The sequence below is a fragment of the Gouania willdenowi genome, unplaced genomic scaffold (assembly GCF_900634775.1).
Source record: "Gouania willdenowi unplaced genomic scaffold, fGouWil2.1 scaffold_275_arrow_ctg1, whole genome shotgun sequence".
NCBI classification, from domain to species: Eukaryota; Metazoa; Chordata; class Actinopteri; order Blenniiformes; family Gobiesocidae; genus Gouania; species Gouania willdenowi.
This window is the reverse complement of record NW_021145033.1, coordinates 1,028,676-1,050,722: the sequence shown is the minus strand read 5'-3', so window position 1 is coordinate 1,050,722 and position 22,047 is coordinate 1,028,676. Positions and strand designations below refer to the sequence as shown.

The window sequence follows — 22,047 nt, the reverse complement described above, 5'->3', positions numbered from 1 at the left end:
GACCTGCTGGGTTCATACCTGACTAACATGTCACTGATGTATTCTGGACCAAACCCATTCACAGATTTATACACCAGCAGCAGAACTTTAAAGTCTATTCTGAGGCTGACTGGGAGCCAGTGTAAAGACTTTAAAACTGGAGTAATGTTTCTGACCTCTTTGTTCTGGTTAAGACCCGAGCTGCAGCGTTCTGAACCAGCTGTAGCTGTTTGATGCTCTTTTGGGGGATTCCTGTCAGAAGACCATTACAATAGTCCAGTCTGCTGGAGATAAAAGCATGGACCAGTTTCTCCTGATCTTTCTGAGCCATTAAACCTTTCACTCTGGAGATGTTCTTTAGGTGGTAGAAGATGTTTTTGTGATAGATTTGATCTGATGCTGAATGTCAGATCTGAGTCAATCAGAACACCAAGGTTTTTGACTTGGTCTTTAGCTTTTAAAGATCGAGACTCAAGATAATTGCTGACAGCAGTCCTCTTTTCCTTGTTACCAAAGACAATCACCTCCGTCTTTTCATGGTTTAGTTGAAGGAAGTTTTTCACTCATCCAGCAGTTTACTTTTTCTAAACAGTCACACAACACCTCAATGGGACCATAGTCATCTGGGTTCAGTGATAGATATAGTTGTGTGTCATCTGCGTAGCTCTGATAATCAACCTTACAGTTCTGTAAAATTGTCCTAAAGGAAGCATGTAAAGGCTAAAGAAGAGGTCCAAGAACAGATCCCTGAGGAACCCCACAGGACATTGGTAATCTGTCAGATTCAAAGTTTCCAATGCTTACAAAATAGCTTCGCTCCTCCAAGTATGACTTAAACCATTGCATTACTTCAACATTTAGTCCAACCCATGTTTACAATCTGTGCAACAAAATTGTATGATCTACAGTGTCAAATGCAGCAGATTAGATTCAATAGAATGAGAACAGATACTTTTTCTGAATCAGTGTTCAACCTTATGTCATTGATCACTTTGATAAGAGCAGTTTCAGTGCTGTGATGAGAATGAAAACCTGACTGAAATTTATCAAATATTTTGTTGAATGTTAAGAATTGACTCAGTTGGTTGAAGACCACCTTCTCAATGATCTTGGCCATGAATGGAAGGTTCTGATTGGTCTATAGTTAGCCAGTATAGAGGCATCCAGTGTTCTCTTTTTTAACAGCGGTTTCACAGCAGCTACTTTCAGGGATTTTGGTACGGTGCCTGATTGGAATGAGCAGTTAATTATCTGACACAAATCAGTGACAATTGACTTTACAACAGTTTTAAAGAAGTTTGAGGGTATTGTGTCAAGGCAACACGTTGATGGATTCAGCTGCTGAACAGTTTCCTCTATTGTTTTGGGTTCACTGTAATAAACTCTAACATTGTAATTGACTCATCCCTCAGTGGTTGAAGCTGTTCAAGCTTTTTGTGATTTTGCTGGTTTGTTCTGATGTTTGACCTTATTGATTGTATTTTTTCATTGAAATATACAGCAAATTCATTGCATTTTCCAGCTGACAGTAATTCAGGGGCTATCTGATCTGGGGGGGTTGTGAGCTTTTCAAGTACAGAAAACAACGTGCGAGAGTTGTTGACATTTTTGGCAATAATTTCAGAAAAGTATTGCTGCCTTGCTTTGAACAAGCCATCATTGAATTTTCGCAGACTTATTTTGTACAGTTCTAGATGAATTTGGAGTTTTGTTGATCTCCATTTACGCTCAGCTCTTCTACAGTCAGATTTCAGATTCTGCATTATCTCAGTCCTCCTCCAAGGTGTTTTCTGTGTGTTTGGTTTTCTCTTAGTTTTGATTGGAGCCACCACATCTATGACATTACAGACGTTTCTATTATACTCATCCAGAAGATCATCAACTGTCTCAGCACTCAATGTTGGTGTCATTGCTATGGCTTCCATAAACTGTGCACTTGTGTTCTCATTTATGTACCTTTTCTTTAAACACACTAACTAGGGGGAACAGATGTTACAGTCTCTAGGTCAAAAAAGACACAGAAATGATCAGATAGAGCTAAGTCTCTTACATCAACAGCAGAGATATCAACACCTTTAGAGATAACCAGATCCAAAGTGTGACCTTGAGTGTGTGTCGGACCAGTCACATGTTGTGTAAGACCAAAAGTATCCATTAAAGCATACAGTTCTTTGGCAGTATTGTCCATGTTATTGTCTACATGAATATTTAAGTCACCTGTTATTTTTAAAAAGTTGTATTCAGTGCATACAACTGACAGCAGTTCAGCAAACTCATCCATGAATTCTCCAGAATATTTTGGGGGTCTATAAACGACTAAAAACAGAACTCTTGAATCACTCTTCAGTAAGAATAACATATATTCAAAGGAGATAAAATCATCAAATGTTATTTCTTTGCACTGAAATATTGATTTAAAAATGGCAGCAACTCCACCACCTTTCCTGTAAGTACGACACTTATTTAAATAAATAAAGTCTTGTGGTGAACTTTCATTGAGAATAGTATTACTGATACCATCATTCAACCATGTTTCATTAAGAAATAAAAAGTCCAAGTGATGTGTCAAAATAAAATCATTAATTATTAGTGACTTGTTAACAAGATATCTAACATTAAGAAGAGCTCATTTTAAAGACTTTACTGGAGACACTGGTGGACTTTTTGGATGACATGTTATAGGAGTCACATTTTTATCTCTATAAAGCTTTTTGCTTTTTTTAATTTCACAATTTTACCTGTGTTACCTGTCACCACAGGAATTAAAGAAGCTGCATTAACTCCATAGGGCCCTGACTTTTTCTGGTTGTTCCTAAAATAGAGCTATTGCAGTCTAGACCCAGCACACATCAGGCCTGTGTCGCTCTAAGTTGAACACAGCTGGCCTGAGGAGAAGAGTGATCCTGGGCCTGGTATCACTGAGGAGGGATGGGTGGTGCAGATTGACCATGGTGGGGTAAAGGGTGGGGTGTCAGTCTTGTGCCAGCCAGAACCAGCTCGTTCATCTGGGCAGTTAAATCCAAGAAGGCAGGGGTAGGAGAAAGCTGGATGAGGTGGAAGTAGGTGAATTTTGGGGTGAAGCAGGTGGGTCCTGAGATGCGGGGGTTGGGTTGACCTCTTCATTTTGGCGATTTTTATTTCTTGCTGGAAGCTCATTGACTCCATGTTCTTTCCTTGTTGTTTTGTTCTCCGATGGTACATGTTGTCCTCTGTCTTTATCAGAACTGATAGCAGTGTGACTGGTGAAGTAAAACAAGTTGGATGTGAAGAGTTTTACTCCAGCCTTGTTTAGACACAGTCCATCTGCTCTAAAAAGATGACGACGTTCCCAAAAAATAGGAAAATTTTCTATAAAATTTAGTGAAAGGGCAGCACAAGCCGAAGACAGAAATTTATTCAAAGAGTAAATCCTTGAGAATTTCAGATCTCCTTTGCTGACTGGAGGTATCGGGCCACTGATGAACACTTTAGGCTGTAAACAGCTCACAGTTTTTAGCAGATGGGTGAAATCCTGCTTTAACACCTCAGACTCCTCCTTGGCTAAATCATTTAACCCAAAATGAATCACAACATTTTTCAAATGTCGGTAATCTGCAACGATATGCAAGATTTTGTCATCCAGGTCTGATACTGTGTCATTAGGTAAGCAGATCACTTTCACGTTGCTGCTAAACATCTTCTGAGCATCTTTAACAGAAACGTCTCCCACTATCAGTGTGTGAGGTTGTTGCTTTGGCCTACCATGTCACTTTTGTTTTCCTGAAGCACTTTCAGTCTTCACAGTTCCAGAAGGTTGTGTGTTGACCTCATTAGAGCAGATCCTAGGTCATTCAGCAGTGGGATGAATCGATTACCCAGTTCTACATGAAACTGGGTTTGTGACTTGGTGATACTCCTGCCTTTAGCAGATGTCCACTTTTGTGCCTGGGCAGACAAGGGAGTTGATGTTGAGGCTGCAGTCTGAGAAGGGAGTGCAGGCCAGTCCGTCTCATTATTGATATCAGGGCGCTTTGCTCGGCCCGTTAGCCTTTGAAGTGGATATGACTTTTTCTTAGGCTTAGCTCCCAGAGTATTCCAGGGAGGACTCACACCTGTTGGCTTATCAACGGGAACAGGATCCTCCCTAGGCCTGATAGCTTTGTTAGCACGGGCTGGTAGCGAGTTAGCTTTATCCACTCCGCTGTTTTGAAACAGCGGCACAGTCGTATCATTATCATATCCACAGTGTTCATTAACCTCAATGTTTACTTGTATTCCTCACACTGTAGTCTCCAGTTCAGTAATCTTTTGGAGGAGACTGCTGTATTCTGTTGTGGAAAGAGCCATTCTTCTGCTAGTTAGCTTGCTACTTGTAGCTAGCTAGCTTGCTACTTAGCTTTCCAGTTGAGCCAGCAAATAAAAAAGCAGTAGATGATTACCTCAGAGCCAGAGTCAGATGGTAAATGATAGAGTTTGATGTTGAAGTATCGTATCATTTCTCAGAAGAAAAAGTTCATGTTTAGTAAATATACACTACAGACTACCTGTATACATATACCTGACTCAGCACTGTAGACTACCTGTATATACACCTGACTCAGCACTGCAGACTACCTGTATACATATACCTGACTCAGCACTGCAGACTACCTGTATACATATACCTGACTCAGCACTGCAGACTACCTGTATACATATACCTGACTCAGCACTGCAGACTACCTGTATACATATACCTGACTCAGCACTGCAGACTACCTGTATACATATACCTGACTCAGCACTGCAGACTACCTGTATACATATACCTGACTCAGCACTGCAGACTACCTGTATACATATACCTGACTCAGCACTGCAGACTACCTGTTTACATATACCTGACTCAGCACTGTAGACTACCTGTATACATATACCTGACTCAGCACTGCAGACTACCTGTATACATATACCTGACTCAGCACTGCAGACTACCTGTATACATATACCTGACTCAGCACTGCAGACTACCTGTATACATATACCTGACTCAGCACTGCAGACTACCTGTATACATATACCTGACTCAGCACTGCAGACTACCTGTTTACATATACCTGACTCAGCACTGCTGACTACCTGTTTACATATACCTGACTCAGCACTGCTGACTACCTGTATACATATACCTGACTCAGCACTGCAGACTACCTGTATACATATACCTGACTCAGCACTGCAGACTACCTGTACATATACCTGACTCAGCACTGCCGACTACCAGTATACATATACCTGACTCAGCACTACAGACTACCTGTTTACATATACCTGACTCAGCACTGCAGACTACTGTTTACATATACCTGACTCAGCACTGCAGACTACATGTATACATATACCTGACTCAGCACTGCAGACTACCTGTATACATACCTGTATACCTGACTCAGCACTACAGACTACCTGTATACATATACCTGACTCAGCACTGCAGACTACCTGTTTACATATACCTGACTCAGCACTACAGGCTACATGTATACATATACCTGACTCAGCACTTCAGACTACCTGTTTACATATACCTGACTCAGCACTGCAGACTACATGTATACATATACCTGACTCAGCACTGCAGACTACCTGTATACATACCTGTATACCTGACTCAGCACTACAGACTACCTGTATACATATACCTGACTCAGCACTGCAGACTACCTGTATACATATACCTGACTCAGCACTGCAGACTACCTGTATACATATACCTGACTCAGCACTGCAGACTACCTGTTTACATATACCTGACTCAGCACTGCAGACTACCTGTTTACATATACCTGACTCAGCACTGCAGACTACCTATTTACATATACCTGACTCAGCACTGCAGACTACCTATTTACATATACCTGACTCAGCACTGCAGACTACATGTATACATATACCTGACTCAGCACTGCAGACTACCTGTATACATACTGTATACCTGACTCAGCACTACAGACTACCTGTATACATATACCTGACTCAGCACTGCAGACTACCTGTATACATATACCTGACTCAGCACTGCAGACTACCTGTATACATATACCTGACTCAGCACTGCAGACTACCTGTAGTGAAATGGAGGACGGACAGAGCTGGATGATGACTACCGTTAAACTAGAAGAAGAAGAAATATTATTGAGGGAAGTGAAGCTGAGTATGAGTAAGACGGACAGTGATGATGATGATGATGATGAAGGCTGCAGGAGGAAAGCTGTGCTGGAGGAGCTTCGTCATCCCGACCATGTGTGGGACGGAATGTTTGCTCCAAAGATGGAGAAAAGCGGAGAAGAAGAAACGGAGGAGTTTTCAGATGTGTGCTCTGTGAAGGAAGAGGTTAGAACACTCCGTGTGTTTCCATTCATTCACTCACTCACTCACCACATTCATCCGCTGTTACACACACACTGGAGACTAGTTTAACTGGTGACCCACTTCATTCACACTCACATTTCTCTATCAATATGTGACGATGTAAAGGTGGAACAACCTGTGTGTACTCAGTGGAACACAGAGAACAAACTACAGAAAAACACACTTTATGTTAATGAGCTAAGGAGTGGGCAGGGACCGTCTACAAAGTCACACCCCCAAAGGAAGCGTCAACAATAACACCAATAACCCTGTGGACAGTCTTTATTAGGGCTCTATTTACTACAGCAAATATAGTTAAGAAGATACTTTATCTGATTTATGTTTTCATTAATATCCAGTATTAATGTCATTAATTAGTAATAACTTAAAAAAAATAACTGTACTACCATGAAAACAACAACATCTAAGTACTACAGAAGAAATATTAACAAAGATACAGTTTATTATTTTTTATTTTATTATTGTTTTATTTAAAGTTTGTAAATAACCAATACTGTAATTAATATTCATTTCATCTATTATCCTGTAAACCAGGTTCTTAACTGGTCTCACCCTGTGACCCACATTTTGCCACAGTCATTAAATCACGACCCACTTTTTTTTTAGAACTCAACCAACCAATTTTAGTCTTTCAAAAATAACTGTCGACAACACATGTTAATAATTATTTTAAAAATATAAATCTATATATTTTTCTGTACAGCATGCATTTACAGCAGGCCTATCAAAAGAAAAGTTTATTTCAAAATAAAAGGACAAGTCCATCATGAGGCATTAACTAAGTATTTATTTATTTTGACCAGTTTTCCGGACCCCCTTTTGGTTCCTGACGCCAGGGGTTTTGCCCAGAAAACGTGTTAAGTCTGTGGTGGTAGTGAAGCCACCATGCTTTAAAAAAAAAATGTTAAAAGTTGAAGAGGAATTTTGAATAATTACTTAAGTGATATATAAGCCATTTATTACGATACTTAACGTAGAGTCTTACAAAAAGGCACAATCTTGAAATACGGTTTTAACAAACACAAAAAAGCAGCAGCATCTCCTGCAGAAACAAGTGCAGCCAAACCATCTGATATGAACATGACAGAAGTTGTTTTGCATTCTGTTCTAAATAAAATGTATTTATAAATACTTGGTATATCAGTGATGACAATGTTGATCATTACTTCATTTAACAGTAAGTGTTGAATTTCATTAAATGTTGTCTAAGAATACATATTATTCCTGAAACAACATTCAATTCATACATTGTAAATGAAAAAGTAGCAGTAATACAATAATAATTAATAGATGTGCAGCGCTCCAGCCAATGTGATTAAGACGTGCTTTTTCAAAATGTGGTTCACAGTTGGAGATGATACCACATGTTTTAACCCAGACATTATATTTAATTATCACAATCCTGTTTCTTACTACAGTATATATTTATAAAGCAAGGTGTGTGTGTCTCTCAAATATATCTGTGGATAAGTAGGGCCCTATAAAATACATTTTTAAATTCTGTTTTTTTAGAAATATTTATAGTTTCTTAAAGAAAATATTAGTTTTTAACTAAATGTATGTCAAAAATAAAATAAGATACAATTAAAAGGTACATGTAAGTTGTAGTGACATGGATTATTCTGAGTGATCCTTTTTAATTATTTATATATTATATAAAGATGTATGAGAACAACATTAATGTCACTATAGTTCCTCTCAGGCATCAATGGTTTACTGCAGGGGTCTTCAACGTTTTCCAGGCCAAGGACCCCCAAACTGATGGAGAGATGGAGCGGGGACCCCCTACTTATATATATTGTATAAAATTGTGTTTTATATTAAACTGGTCCTATAGTGCCATGTATAAATGTACTACTGTGCATTAAATACTAAGATATTCAAATAACACACAGGTTTATATATTCTTGTTTTTAGTTTAAACATGTGCAAGGTACAGTGAGTAGGGTGGCCATGCCACTGCCATTCATACACATAACATAACATAACATAACATAACATAACATAACATAACATAACATAACATAACATAACATAACATAACATAACATACCTGATACCTGCCAAGATCAACAATGTCTGTCAAATTGCATGTAACAACATTTTGCATAAAAGCTGTTCAAATGGACATTTTTGGCCGTGGGTTGTCTCCAAGTGACGCTGCAGTTTTGATGGCTTCATAGACTCGTTTGACAGCACAGTAGAACAAATGACACACATTGGAAATTCAATGCCATCTCTCTCCTTGAAGGTAAAGCCAAACTTCAGATAATTGTCTGAAGGACATTGTCTCTCTTTTACGCTTACCCTTTAAAGCTGCGGGGCCTACAGCAGGTACACTGTCACTTTCATTTTCACCTGCGGTTTCTGAGGTGGAGGGTAGGCCTATCTCTTTTGCTCTTGTGGGTTTTTTTGTAGTGTTACAAAACGATTCATTTTTTATTTTTTTTGATCCAAACATAAACACTAGCTGCTAGCATAATAGCTTAAGAGTGACCGCCCACTTTTTTAACCTCACTGTTGAGCTCCAGAAGACTGGGCTCTCGGCCAATCACGGGGAACCTGACAGAGATAGCGTGTCAACTACGACCTCGTGATTGGCACAGCAGCGATAGGGGTGGGTCCTCCTTGTTGATGGGACAGGTGAATGAACCAGTTCCCAGCTTGAAAGAGCTCCTGTGTGTCGCTGAACGTGTGCATTGCTGACTGAAAGACATCTTCTGCCTCCATTTATCTGTTCACTACAGTGTGTTGGATTCATGTTAATGTGTATTTAAAGACATTTCAATTTATTGAAAAATTGTGGGGGGGAATATAAGAAAATGTCTAATCAACCAAAACTTTCGCGACCCCCCTGCAGTACCTCCGCGGACCCCCTGTTGAAGACCTCTGGTTTACTGAATCTGATCAGATTTAATGATTAAGGCTCAGATTGACCTGAGACTTTCAACATGGCTGCTGCTTGGTTCAAAGGTGTGCAACCTGCAGCTGTACCATTAGTCATCACATTTGGTTCCAACAACTTCAAACTGGACGGTACCAACAACAAAAGGAGCGCTGACTGCTGAGTCTGCAGTAAACAAATCAAAGATTGATATTGTAATAGCCTGTAATAACCAACTAATCAGTACTGGTACTGTATGCTAATACATAAAGGATGATAATAATACAGTCAATACTTTGAATTTCTTAGATATAACTGTGCAGTATTCTTCAGAGACCAGATAGCAGCAGATGACAGAAGGTTCATTACAACCAGAAGAGACAGAAGACTTTTATTTTGTAGAGACTTGACTTGGACTCGTAACCAAAGACTTCTTTCTTTCTTTCTTTCTTTCTTTCTTTCTTTCTTTCTTTTTTTCTTTCTTTTTCTTTTCTTTCTTTCTTTCTTTCTTTCTTCTTTCTTTCTTTCTTTTTCTTTCTTTCTCTTTCTTTTTCTTCTTTCTTTTCTTTCTTTCTTCTTTCTTTTCTTTCTTTCTTTCTTTCTTTAACATTTATTATTAGAATGATGTTTATGAATTTACTGGACACTTTGAGTTATTTTAAATAATAATACCATAGCCAAATGTTAATATCCATGTAAAATAATACATACAATAGTACATCTTATTTTTTAGGACTTGCAGAAAGTAATATGTTAGCATTAATTGGTCAAAGTTGTTGTCTGTTAACTGTTAAATAGTGAACTATGAACATCCCTGATTTAAAAGAATGTTTTTAAACTGTTTTAAAGATGTTTTTTTCTCTTTTCTAGCAATGCATGTCTAAACGTTTTGATGGATCACAACAAGCTTTGGATCTGAACAGTATTCACACAGACACAGGTAACCACACCACATCTTTTGGCCTTAGATTATTCACAATGTTGACCACTTCCTTTGACATCTCAAAGGAAACACCTTGGATTGTGAATGTGTTGTTTTATATAGTGGAAGTATTTATCAATCACTGCTTTTTAAAACACAATCTAAATGGTTTGTGTTACTGGGTTAACAGGCTGGAAGCACCAGGTGATACTTTTATATACAGTTTACATTTTTTGTGGTTAGAATTATTATTCATTGATTACAGTTGGTTTCATAATGTATTATTATTATTACTTAAAATGTGGTTTAAATATTTAAAATCTTCAGAATTGTGTTGTTTCATGATGACCTTGTGGATTCTTTCATAAGTGGACGTGAATGTTGAAACTTTTATCTGTTTAACAGACTTGGTGTCAAAGTGGTTTTAAACAGGAAAACAAACATGGAGGCCGTCATTAAGATCATTGAAGAAAACATTCCTCAGGTAACGGTCGTACGACAATCAGCAACAATCTGTGTATCTTCATATACTGTGGATACTTTAAAAGTTAGATCATCAAAGTGAAGTCCAGACCTAATGAAAGCAATGTTTTCAATGTCGTGCAGTCATGAACGATGGAGACAACAGGACTCTACGGGTGATGCTGTTGGGTTGAGGTCGAGAGGGGGCGGGGCTCATAATCAGTGGAAAGCCAAAGACGTAAATAGCGTCCGCCTCCACTCACAGTCTGGTGTTGGCCTAAAACAAGCCTCTTGTTTTCATTGAAGTGGAGAGTTTGGCTAATATGTTAAACTGCAGATGTAAATGTGATTGGATGGAAGGTTGAAGCTCCGCCTTTGTCTGAAAAATGATCAGGAAAATCCCTTGAAAATCCTGTGATGGTTGTGATCAGTACACAAAGCTCAGTCTAAGGGAGAGCAGTGAAGACTGTAATCATTCTTAGGCTACATTTACTCTCATTAATCTAGTTTATGAAAAGATCATTGCTTCAAAAAAACATTTTTTATAAAAAAAACTCTGTTTTGTTCTTGAGTGACGGTGACTCGTTGATTGTCCTGCATATTGACCAGAGTGGGAGGAGTTAAGACCAGACTGGTGGTAACCACCTCTCTCCCAGCAGCGTATCACTTCTCTCTTTAGAAAAAACCATTTGTTTGGCAGTTTTCAGCTCAAACTGGTCGACCGTGTTTGTGTATGTGTTGCTTTGCCACGTCTAATCTGTGTGTAGAGGGTGAGTTTACCTGCTGGTAAGTACACTCCAGGGTGGGCGTTCAGGTGAACGTGGGACATGGTCAGACATGTATGTTAGCGTATACTCAACAATAAGGAAGCTGAAATCCTTCCTGATGCTGGTCATATTGAAACAGATGTTTCTAAATGCAGATGTGATCTCCCAGCTGTTCTACACAGTGTTGCAGTGAACAAAATGAATGTGTTAGTGGAGCAGCAGGTCTTACTGAGTTTTACAGCTTATTGTGTCAACTTTGAATTCTCACACTAATTCTTCTGCTTTTCTATTTAGTTTACATACCAGTGCTGTGTGCCAGAAGGTTCCTCAGCTTCTGAAGTTGGTAGGTCTACTCACTCATTCATTCATCAGCAGTTTATGGTCACTCACTCTTCATTTCTACCACCATAGTGTTGATACTAGAGGACCTTAGTGTTTAAAGGCTTTTAGTCAATTATCAGTTGTGTTAAAGCTGCTGTGAACAATAATTATCTATCAGATCAAAGACATGGTGTAGGCCTCCATAGATCTATAACTCAAACATCAATTGCACGGCAAAATAATAACAAAAGTTGAAATTGCAGCTTGAAAGTTTGTCGAGTCGAGCCACTCAGAAATCCTGATATGAATGAAATTAACTTTAAAGCAACAATTTCAAGCTTTTACATTTAGAGTATATTAATCTGAGGTCTACAGTATGTCTTTATCTGATTAAAAAAATAAATAAATAAAAGATCACATCTAGCAGCTATAAGTACAGTTTATTGTAGTTGTTTACAAGATGTAAAATCATCAAATAATTAAGTAGTTTTATTCCCCAAATATTTATTTCTTTATTTTTAGGGACGATGTAATCAACATAGTTACAATAAAGGTTTACAGCTGATGCGACGCATAAAGAGCTTCTAGCTAATGCTAATTCACAGCTCATGTCCCTGGTTGGGCCTTTTTACACAATTTACAATAATAAAATACATTAATACAACATTTGTATAAAACTTTTTCAATCACACACATACACACACCATCACACGTACATTCACGCAGACTCAGCATTATTTACTTTGGTTTGTTTTCAGACTAAACCCTAGAAGTGAACATTTTAAACTCAGATATGGTTCTAAGTTCTGTGGTAATGAGTTCTACAGCTTTGGACCTGAGTACGATGTACCAGTCACTATATATTTATTGACTTTGTTTTTATCCACATGGACCAACCAGATTAGTTCAGAGGTCACAGATTAGATTTGTTCTGGTACCTTGAGTTTAGTTTGTGTTTTGTTCCAGTGGTTTTTAAGGAGAATGTTATGTTTCATATAACACCAGATATTCACCAGATGAACTGATGTTTTCCAACTTGTACTAAACTGTGTATTGTCCCTCATCAGGATGGAAATGACCTCCCCCACCCATTGGCTTTGATGTGGACACACCCACCACTCTCCCACCTTGTAAGGTTAGTCAGTGTGATGCTGAATTGTCTGTTGTGTTCAAAACGTCACTTGTCAAAGTACAAGAATATAGAAGCCACTATATTTTTAGATTCAAGCCTTTTCTTTTCTGTAATGAACGTCTCATTTCTCCTGCTAAATGTTGACCATGTGATCACACAGAGAAGCTGCTTTGGCTCTGATGACGCTAAACGTCTACATTCAGCGCTTTTTGCAACAGTGAGTTTCTAACATTTTTCCCTATGTCGCTTCACAGCGTTTCTAACAATAAGTAGGAAATGACATCAGTGATTGGTGGTGATATGCAGAGTGTGTTTTGTTTGTTACCGTACAACGTCCAGAATCCATCAAGGTAAGGACACACACACACACACACACACACACACACACACACACACACACACACACATATTAATTGAGTGCTGCTGATGTCTTTGTTTTTCAGGAGCGTTCTGAGAGAATATTTCAAAGACAGTAGAAACCTGAAGAGGACCAAAGACTCCAGTAAGTTCTCCTGAAGTCAACGTATGACTTGTAATGATTAGGGTTGGGTACCGAAACCTGGAACAAGTATGGGACCAGTTCCCATGGAAACGCTAGTAACCGGGCCCAATAAGAACAAAGATGTCGGTGCCACACATGACTTGATACACATGACGTTGTTGTCGCTGCTCAGATCATTGATCAATGACCTCATTTCTAACCGTAGCACATACACAAAACACGGCCTAAAAGAAGGTGCGTGACATTATCCTCCATAAATAAATAAATGTGTGGGAAACGCTGATGTGAAGTTTATCTAATAAGTTTATTTGTTTAGTTAAATGTGTTAAATTTGGCTCTGGAAATAAAAGGTCATTTTGATATTTTGAAGTTAGTTTAAAGTAATAATTTTGCACCAGAAGCGTTGAAAAAGTAGCGAGTAGTAATCGATACCCAACCCTAGTAATGATGGAGCCCACCTGATGTTTGTCTTGTTTTTTAACTGCCCTAGTGATGCGTTTCCATCTGCTGAAGCACACATGACTGAATGTGGTGACGTTCCTCAACGAGCTGCCATAAACCCAGCATGACATCATCTCTTTCACCGTGGACGTAAACGCCTACACAGTGAGTTCACATCTGATCTGCCACACACTGAGGTACATCATTTGTGTTGTTCACTCTCAGCCAAACTGCTTTGTTTTCACAGAATACGCTGCTGTCATTCACAGTGGGCGGAGTCTTCAAAGAAGGTCAGTATCTTAGTCGTCATGGTTTTAAGAAGATCCACTGCAACTCATCTATTCTCACTAACGCTTTCCTGGCTTTTTCAGTTGTTGTAGATGATAAATCTAAAGAATCTACAAGGTTTTCATCACAGTTCCAGCAGTGGATTCTGGGTAGGTTACACACGTAAAACCAAAGTGCTCATTATCAGCTGTAGCTTCAGATAATGCTTGCCTCCACTAGTATGACTGGAATGAACAAACAGTAAATACTGTTTCACCACATGTGTTTTCTGTGTATTCCTATATTTACCTAATGTATATTTATTTGTCCATAAAATAAAATGATAAACATTAATGCTTTTACACAACAACTATTGTTATTGTAGAGATTACTGGGGATGGGAACCTTTCACATTTAAACCCATACTCATTACTCGTAAATCAGTATCAGTACTCAACGATACCACTTTTTATTACTTTTGTGTGGTAGTAAATATTAAATAATATAATCTCAAAATATTCCAGTTATTACCATATTTATTTCTCATATCAATAATAATAATAATTATAATAATAACAAACAACTTTAATAAATATATCAAACCAACATCTGTTTGTATTGTAGCAACAATATAATTATAATTGCTTAATTGATAATTAAGCACAATTATAGCATAATTATAATTGTAATTTTAAAAAATCTGTTGCTGTCATAATTGTAATTAGATTGTAATTGAGTTCAGATAATTGACTATTTAATTGTAATTGTCATGAAAATTCTATAAAAATTGTCAATTATAATTTAAGGCTAAACTGGTAAACCATGTTACAGTTCTATATGTACAGCTCTATACATATGTAGTTAACAATATGTTTCATATCAAGCTTTCACACATTTTATCATTTTAAAAATATTAAAACCTATATTTTCATTGATTAGGAAGCTTATTTCTAATAGATAGGAAATAAATGAGATGATTGATATTTAGTGTATTAGTGTTAACTTTTATTAGGTTATTTATTTCAGGCTTAATTGTAATTGGACTTTAGTAATTGAGAATGTAATTGTAACTGACTTTCAGAGGACAAAAAAATCATTGTAATTGGATAAAATGTAACTGTCATCATGATTGAACATGAGTAATTGAAGATGTAATTGTAACTGAATAATGTAATTGACCCAAACCCTGCTCACAGTCAAACTAAAGATGAACTAAGGCTTAGGCTGTGTTTGAATAGTCCCTCCTATCTCCTTTCCTATCCACTTTTCCTTAACCCTGTGGAAGATGTCATAGAGTTAAGGAAAGGTGTTAGGAGAGCAGTTAGGAAAAGGTGATCACGTTTGTTTTGACGATCAGACACACTTCCACTAGGTGATGTAATAATCCTACGGCCACGCCTCCTTTCCTCAGAAAACGCTCTTTTATCACGGCCACCACTTAAACACTTCCAGGTGTTAAAGGACAGTGGATAGGAAAGGAGATAGGAGGGACTATAGGGACACAGCCTTGGTGTGACCTATATTACTGTAATATTAACACCATAGAAAGTCTCTAACCTTTGAACCCTGTGGTCCTCGTTCATACTTGAACAGTTTGTGCATCATCAACGACCAGCTCTTCATCAGAATGGCTACAACGGAGCAGATCAGCAGAGCTTTTGTGGCCCGCCCCCTTCCTCCAGCCCAGTGCCCACCCTCACTGCCCCACAGCAGGAGATGCTCAGCACCTTCTCCCTGAAGTCAGACATGAACCTGGAATGGTCCCTGAAGTAGGTGTCCTCTCCTAATGCCGTCTACCAGACTAGGATGAATGTCACAGCTCACTGGTAAACACTGTCTGTGTGATGCAGGTGTCTGCAGGACAACAAGTGGGACTTGAACAAAGCAGCACATATCTTCACTCAGTTAAAGGTGACACGACTCAGGTGGTAGTGGGTCGTCTTCTGATGGAGAGGTTGGGGGTTCGATCCCAGTACCTGACTATGTGTCGAAGTGTCCTTGGGCAAGACACTGAACCCTAAGTTGCTCCCAGTGGTCGACTAGCACCTTGCATGGCATTCCTGTCCCACTGGTGTGTGAATGTGAGAGTGACTGGGTGAATGCGCTGATATGTAAAGCGCTTTGAGACTGTTTCAGTGTGGTGATAAAGCGCTATATAAAATCAAGTCCATTTACGACTCTAAACAATCCACGTCATGGTTTAAATGTGCTGATGTCTAAAGTAGCAACTGTTTCTGTTTCAGACGGTGAGAAAGATCCCAGACGTGTCGTTCCTAAAGTAAAACGTCTTTGTATTTTTGTATTAAATAAAGTCAAAGTGAACTCATGTGAAGCGTTTGATCAGATATTTGACCTGAATACTGTTGGTAGTGAGTGTTTTTGATAGATTACGATGGAGCATTGTAGTCAGTAAAAAAAAAAAAAATCAGTTTTCCAAATAATTTTTTTTTTATCCGTTTTCCGAATTATTATTGTTTTTTAATTCTTTTTCCAATTTTTAAAAAATTGAAATCCGTTTTCCGAATTAATTTTTTAAAACCGTTTTTCCGAATATTTTCACTAAAATCAGAGTTAATAACTTTTAAAATATAATTTATTTTCAAAGGAAGAACAAAAACATTATGGTTCAATGTCTGCTTAAATAATTTAATTCTCTTTTTTAATAAACATTTTTTTCAAATAAAGTAAAAGCAACTGTTGATTTAATGTGATCTACAGTGACTTTACTTTCACTGCTCATTAAATATTTATTAATTAAATTTTTTGCTGTTTCAGAGAACAAACCATCATAATTTAATCATGAATTAATTTATACTCAACAAATTTCTTCTGAAATCCATTAAATCATCCACAGACCAAATCCTTCAGGCTGTAACTACTTTATTCACTCTTAAATCACCATTAAGCACATTTATTCTGACTGGTTTGTCATAAAGTTTATAAAAAGTTGTTTGTGACTTCAGCACAAAAGTTGAGTGGTTGCCAGGTTGAGTATTTTCCCGCTGATTGTGAGATTATAAAATAACTAACTTAGTGATTAAACAGTTTAACGTTGGTTAAAGGTAATATTTATGTTTTATTTGGATGATGAACGGATGGTTTTTGGGGCATTTCTGTGGATATTCAACATATTTCATGCGGGGAATCGTTGGTTGTATCTGGCAACCAGCTAGAGTCAGGAACAAAGCAGTGAAATGGAGGACGGACAGAGCTGGATGATGACTACCGTTAAACTAGAAGAAGAAGAAATGTTATGGAGGGAAGTGAAGCTGAGTGAGACGGACAGTGATGATGATGATGATGATGATGATGATGATGAAGGCTGAGCTACATCATCACGACCACCTGTGTAAAGGAATGTTTGCTCTAAACTCGGAGAAAAGTGGAGAAGAAGAAACGGAGGCGTGTCCATCCAACCCAAGTATATAAAGCAGCGCCACCCAGCGGCAACACCTGTTTTTCAAAATAAGTTAAAATATCTGTCAATAAAAAATAAAATGTAAATAATTCCTCAGGTTCAACCAAACATCACTGGATTTATTTAAACTGTGTTATTCATATTTATCACAAAGTCAGCATGGTACTATTTTATTTTGAAAAGGTTTGTAGTTAAAGAAAAAGGCTTGAAAAATCTTTTTATTTTTATAACTGGTAAACACTGGATAATCTCCATCAGTGATTCTCAACTCATGGGTCTGGAGCTCAAATTGGGTCTTGAACCTGAACTGGTTGGGTCACAGACAGCTAGTCAAAAATAAATAAATACCTAATGTCTCTCATGTTGACTTGTCTCTTAATTTGAAAGAAACATTTTTTGACAGACATTCTGTGAAATGCATGTTGCACATGATATAGATTTATATTTAAAAATGTTCTATATATGTGTGTTTTCAGAGGCTATTTTTGAAAAACTAACTGACTGTGGTAATATGTGGGTTCCAGGGTGAGACCAGTTCAGAACCCCTGATCCAGGGTTGGGCTCAATTACATTTTTCAGTTACAATTACGTTTTCAATCACAATTAATTTACGATTACAGTGACCAACATTTTCTGTGATATTAAATATATTTGAATAATTGTTAATTACAGATGTGTAGAACTGTACATAGAACTGTAACATGGTTCCCCAGTTTTGCGTTCAATTGTAATTGACATGACAATTACAATGTCAATTATCTGAACACAATTACAATTTGATTAGAAATACAACAGCAACAGATTTTTTAATATTACAATTACCATGATAATTATGCCATAATCGTAATACTTGCGTTATATTATTGTAATTTTACTTGCAAATTTGAGGATAATTCTGAATAAAGTAAATAATATTTGCGATGTATTATTGTAATTTTACATGCAAATTCAGTGATATTCCTGAATAACGTAAGTAAGTAATATTTGCGTTATATTATTGTAATTTTACTTGCAAATTTGAGGATATTTCTCAATAAAGTAAGTAAATAATATTTACAATTTTGTGTTATTTAGTTGTCATATTTTTAGAGTAATTTTTGTTTTTTTGTTGTCCCATATTTTGTTGTTTTGTTGTAATTTTATGTATTTTGTTTAGATATTGTGTATTTGTGTTGCCTTTTTGTGTTTATTATGGCCTATGTTTTTGTTGTTTTATGTCTTTTCTCATAATTGTATGCATTTGGTTTTCCTTTTTGTGCGTTTGTGATGTCATTGTGTTTATTAATGGATGTCTCCTGATGGTTTAACAAAAGGTCAGAAAGTAAAAGTATCTCTTGCATCTGATTGTAATTGTTATATTTTTTAAAACAGTAACTCATCAGTGGTTAGTGTTGTGTTCAAGACCACACTATCCGACACCAAGACTTGCCCGAGACCAGAATGCACCGAGACCAAGAGAAGACCAAGACTTTCGGGAGCCGAGACCGAGTCAAGACCAAGACCGAGACAAGCCGAGACTGAGACCAAGACCATAAACAATTTTTTTTTCAATTTAAAAAAAAATATAATTAAATAAAATTATGACAAGGTTCGACAGTTAAATAACATTCTGGACAAAAAAGTTGCTGCAAAAAATGAACTAAAATATTAAAACTACTACTGCTACTGATAAATTCACAATTAATGTGTCACATGTCACTCAGTCACATTAAGGAAGGTTGGTCTCAAACGGTCTTGACGGAAAATCCCGAGTCCGGGCAGCCCAAGTCCGAGACGAGACCGAGTCAAAATGCTTCAGAGTCCGAGACGAGACGAAGACCGGTCTCGACTACCACAACACTATCAGTGGTCATGGTGAGAAAAAATTACTATGCTGTGGAAAAGTGCATCTAAATGTATCAATTCATTATCTAATTGTAATCTCTATGATTGTAATGAAGAATTTTAATTCCTTAAACTAGGATTTAAGTTTTTTATTTTTTAATCATTTTGAAATGACTTCATTTTATTTTATTATTTGTGTGCCTTTGTCATGTTTTAATGCCTTATTACAACGTGAATCATTTTTAATGCCTTGTTGAAATTTCCTACTAGCTTTATTGCACCAATATAATAACTACTATTGTGTAAAATCATATTTTTAATTACACAAACAAACAGTTTTTCCTTTATGGTAAATACTGTCCAGGTCAGCCATGTTTTTTTTTTTTTGGACCTGCTGCACCTGGATCAGAAATGACAGTTTCCGAGGTTCATGGAACGCAGCATAAAACACGTTATGACGTGTGAATTTTTTTTTTGTTATTTAAGTAAAAACGCATCATATTTTGCATGTTTTTAATGAAATTTTGCCACAATTTTGTGTTATTTAGTTGTTGTCATATTTTTAGTCATTTTTGTTGTCCTATATTTTGTTTTGTTGCATCTTTATGTATTTTGTTTAGATATTGTGTATTTGTGTTGTCTTTCATGCGTTTTTGTCATCAATTCATTATCTAACTGTAATATCTATGATTGTAATGAAGAATTTTAATTCTTCAAACTCGGATTTAAGTTTGTTTTTTTGTAATCATTTTAAAATGACTTCATTTTATTTTATTTTATTATTTGTGTGTCTTTGTCATGCTTTATTGCACCAATATAATAATTACTATTCTGTAAAATCATATTTTTAATTACTCAAACAAACAGTTTGTTCTTTATGGTAAATACTGTCCAGGTCAGCCATGGTTTTTTTTTTTTTTTTTTTGGACCTGCTGCACCTGGATTTGAAATGACAGTTTCCGAGGTTCATTGAACGCAGCATAACACACGTCATGACGTAACGTCTTGAAGAACGCAAACGGCCACGAGCTGTGACGTGTGAGCACATGAAAGACAAGATGACAGTCTGCTCAGAAGACTTCCTTTAGTAGAGATTCAGAACCTGGAGTTTCTATCTGTAAATGTCACCGTACATTTTGACCAGCAGATGTCCCCAGTGAGCGTTGTGTGTCACAGTGAGTTTTTACCGTGTTCTGGTCGTGTAGCATCATTTAAAAGTGTCTTTATGTCTTGTCTTGTGCAGTAGTTGATGCTAGTTTATCTCTATTGAACTGAAAGCAGTGTTTACCGTGTAAAACATATATTTCCCTATTTTTGTAGCCATTAGTGTGCATTATAAATGTATCAAACACTACGCCACGCTTTTAGAAGGACATTGTTGTCTTTATTATAGTTATTAATGAGTTATTTTTGAACACAAGCACCTCTTTTTGTGTCAGTGTACACATCTAGTCATTAAATGCAGCTTTGTAGAACAGCTCAATGTTTGACAGGTAGTCATGGTAACTCAGGCTGAGATGAAAGCGGTGCAGGATCTAGACTACAGTAGTAATAACAGCACTAAACGACTAAAGTAGCTTTAATATCCTTAAAACACCCCGTAAAGATTGACCAGTAGATGTCCTCAGTGAACAAGGTTTGTGACCAAAATGACTTTCTTGTCATTTTCTACATTTTAACGACTCATTCAGTGATATTCCTGCAACAAGTGAGTAAATACTGCTTGTTTTCATTTTTTGTGAATTTAGTTACTCATACCCCTAATTATTCACTGCGTGTTTTGTAATATTTTAAATGTATTTACTTAATGTGTTATATACTTAAATCAAGTAGGTAAATAATGCTTGTTTTTAGTTATTTTAATATTGTTTATTTACTTGCAGTTTCAAAAATATTCCTAAATGAAGTTAGTAAATAGTGCTTGTGTTGAAATAATGCAATTTTTTTTTGCAAATTCTGTAAAATTCCTGAATGAAGTAAATAATACTTGTGTTGTAATATTGAAATTTTACTAGCAAATTCAGTGATATTTCTGAATAACATAAGTAAATAATATTTGTGTTGTATATTGTAATTTTACTTGCAAATTTAAGGATATTCTTGATTGATGTAAGTAAATAATATTTGCGTTGTAATATTTTAAATTTAGTTGCAAAGTCAGTGATATTCCTCAATGTAGTATGCAATAATATTTTTGTCGTTATTTTAATATTAATTAAAAAAGCATCATATTTTGCACGTTTTTAATGACATTTTGCCACAATTTTGTGTTATTTAGTTGTTGTCATATTTTTAGTCATTTTTGTTATTTTTGTTGACCTATATTTTGTTGTTTTGTTGTAATTTTATGTATTTTGTTTTGATATTGTGTATTTGTGTGGTCTTTCATGCATTTTTGAAGTCATTTTTGTGTTTTTTTGTCCTATGTTTTTGTTGTTTTATGTTTGTTTTAATTTATTGTGAATTTAGTTACTCATACCCCTAATTATTCACTGCATGTTTTGTAATATTTTAAATGTACTTACTTATTGTGTTATATACTTAAATCAAGTATGTAAATAATGCTTGTTTTTAGTTATTTTAATAACGTAAATTTACTTGCAAATTTAAGAATATTTCTGAATAACTTAAGTAAATAATACTTGCGTTGTAATATTTTAAATTTACTTGCAAAGTTTAGAATATTCTTTATTGATATGAGTAAATAATATTTGCGTTGTAATATTTTAAATTTACTT

General features: G+C 36.4%; 2 long non-coding RNA genes across 2 annotated transcripts; both read left to right on the top strand.

Annotated features, from left to right (window-relative positions):
- The first annotated feature begins 6,271 nt into the window (after positions 1-6,271).
- On the top strand, positions 6,272-14,090 carry LOC114459237 (uncharacterized). Its single transcript, XR_003673284.1, has 7 exons — positions 6,272-6,330; positions 10,124-10,193; positions 11,699-11,747; positions 12,793-12,860; positions 13,018-13,074; positions 13,850-13,965; positions 14,048-14,090. It is a non-coding gene; the product is annotated as an uncharacterized LOC114459237 (long non-coding RNA).
- A 1,666-nt stretch (positions 14,091-15,756) lies between these two features.
- Positions 15,757-16,394, top strand: LOC114459238 (uncharacterized). Its single transcript, XR_003673285.1, has 3 exons — positions 15,757-15,836; positions 15,918-15,978; positions 16,311-16,394. It is a non-coding gene; the product is annotated as an uncharacterized LOC114459238 (long non-coding RNA).
- The last annotated feature ends 5,653 nt before the right edge of the window (positions 16,395-22,047 follow it).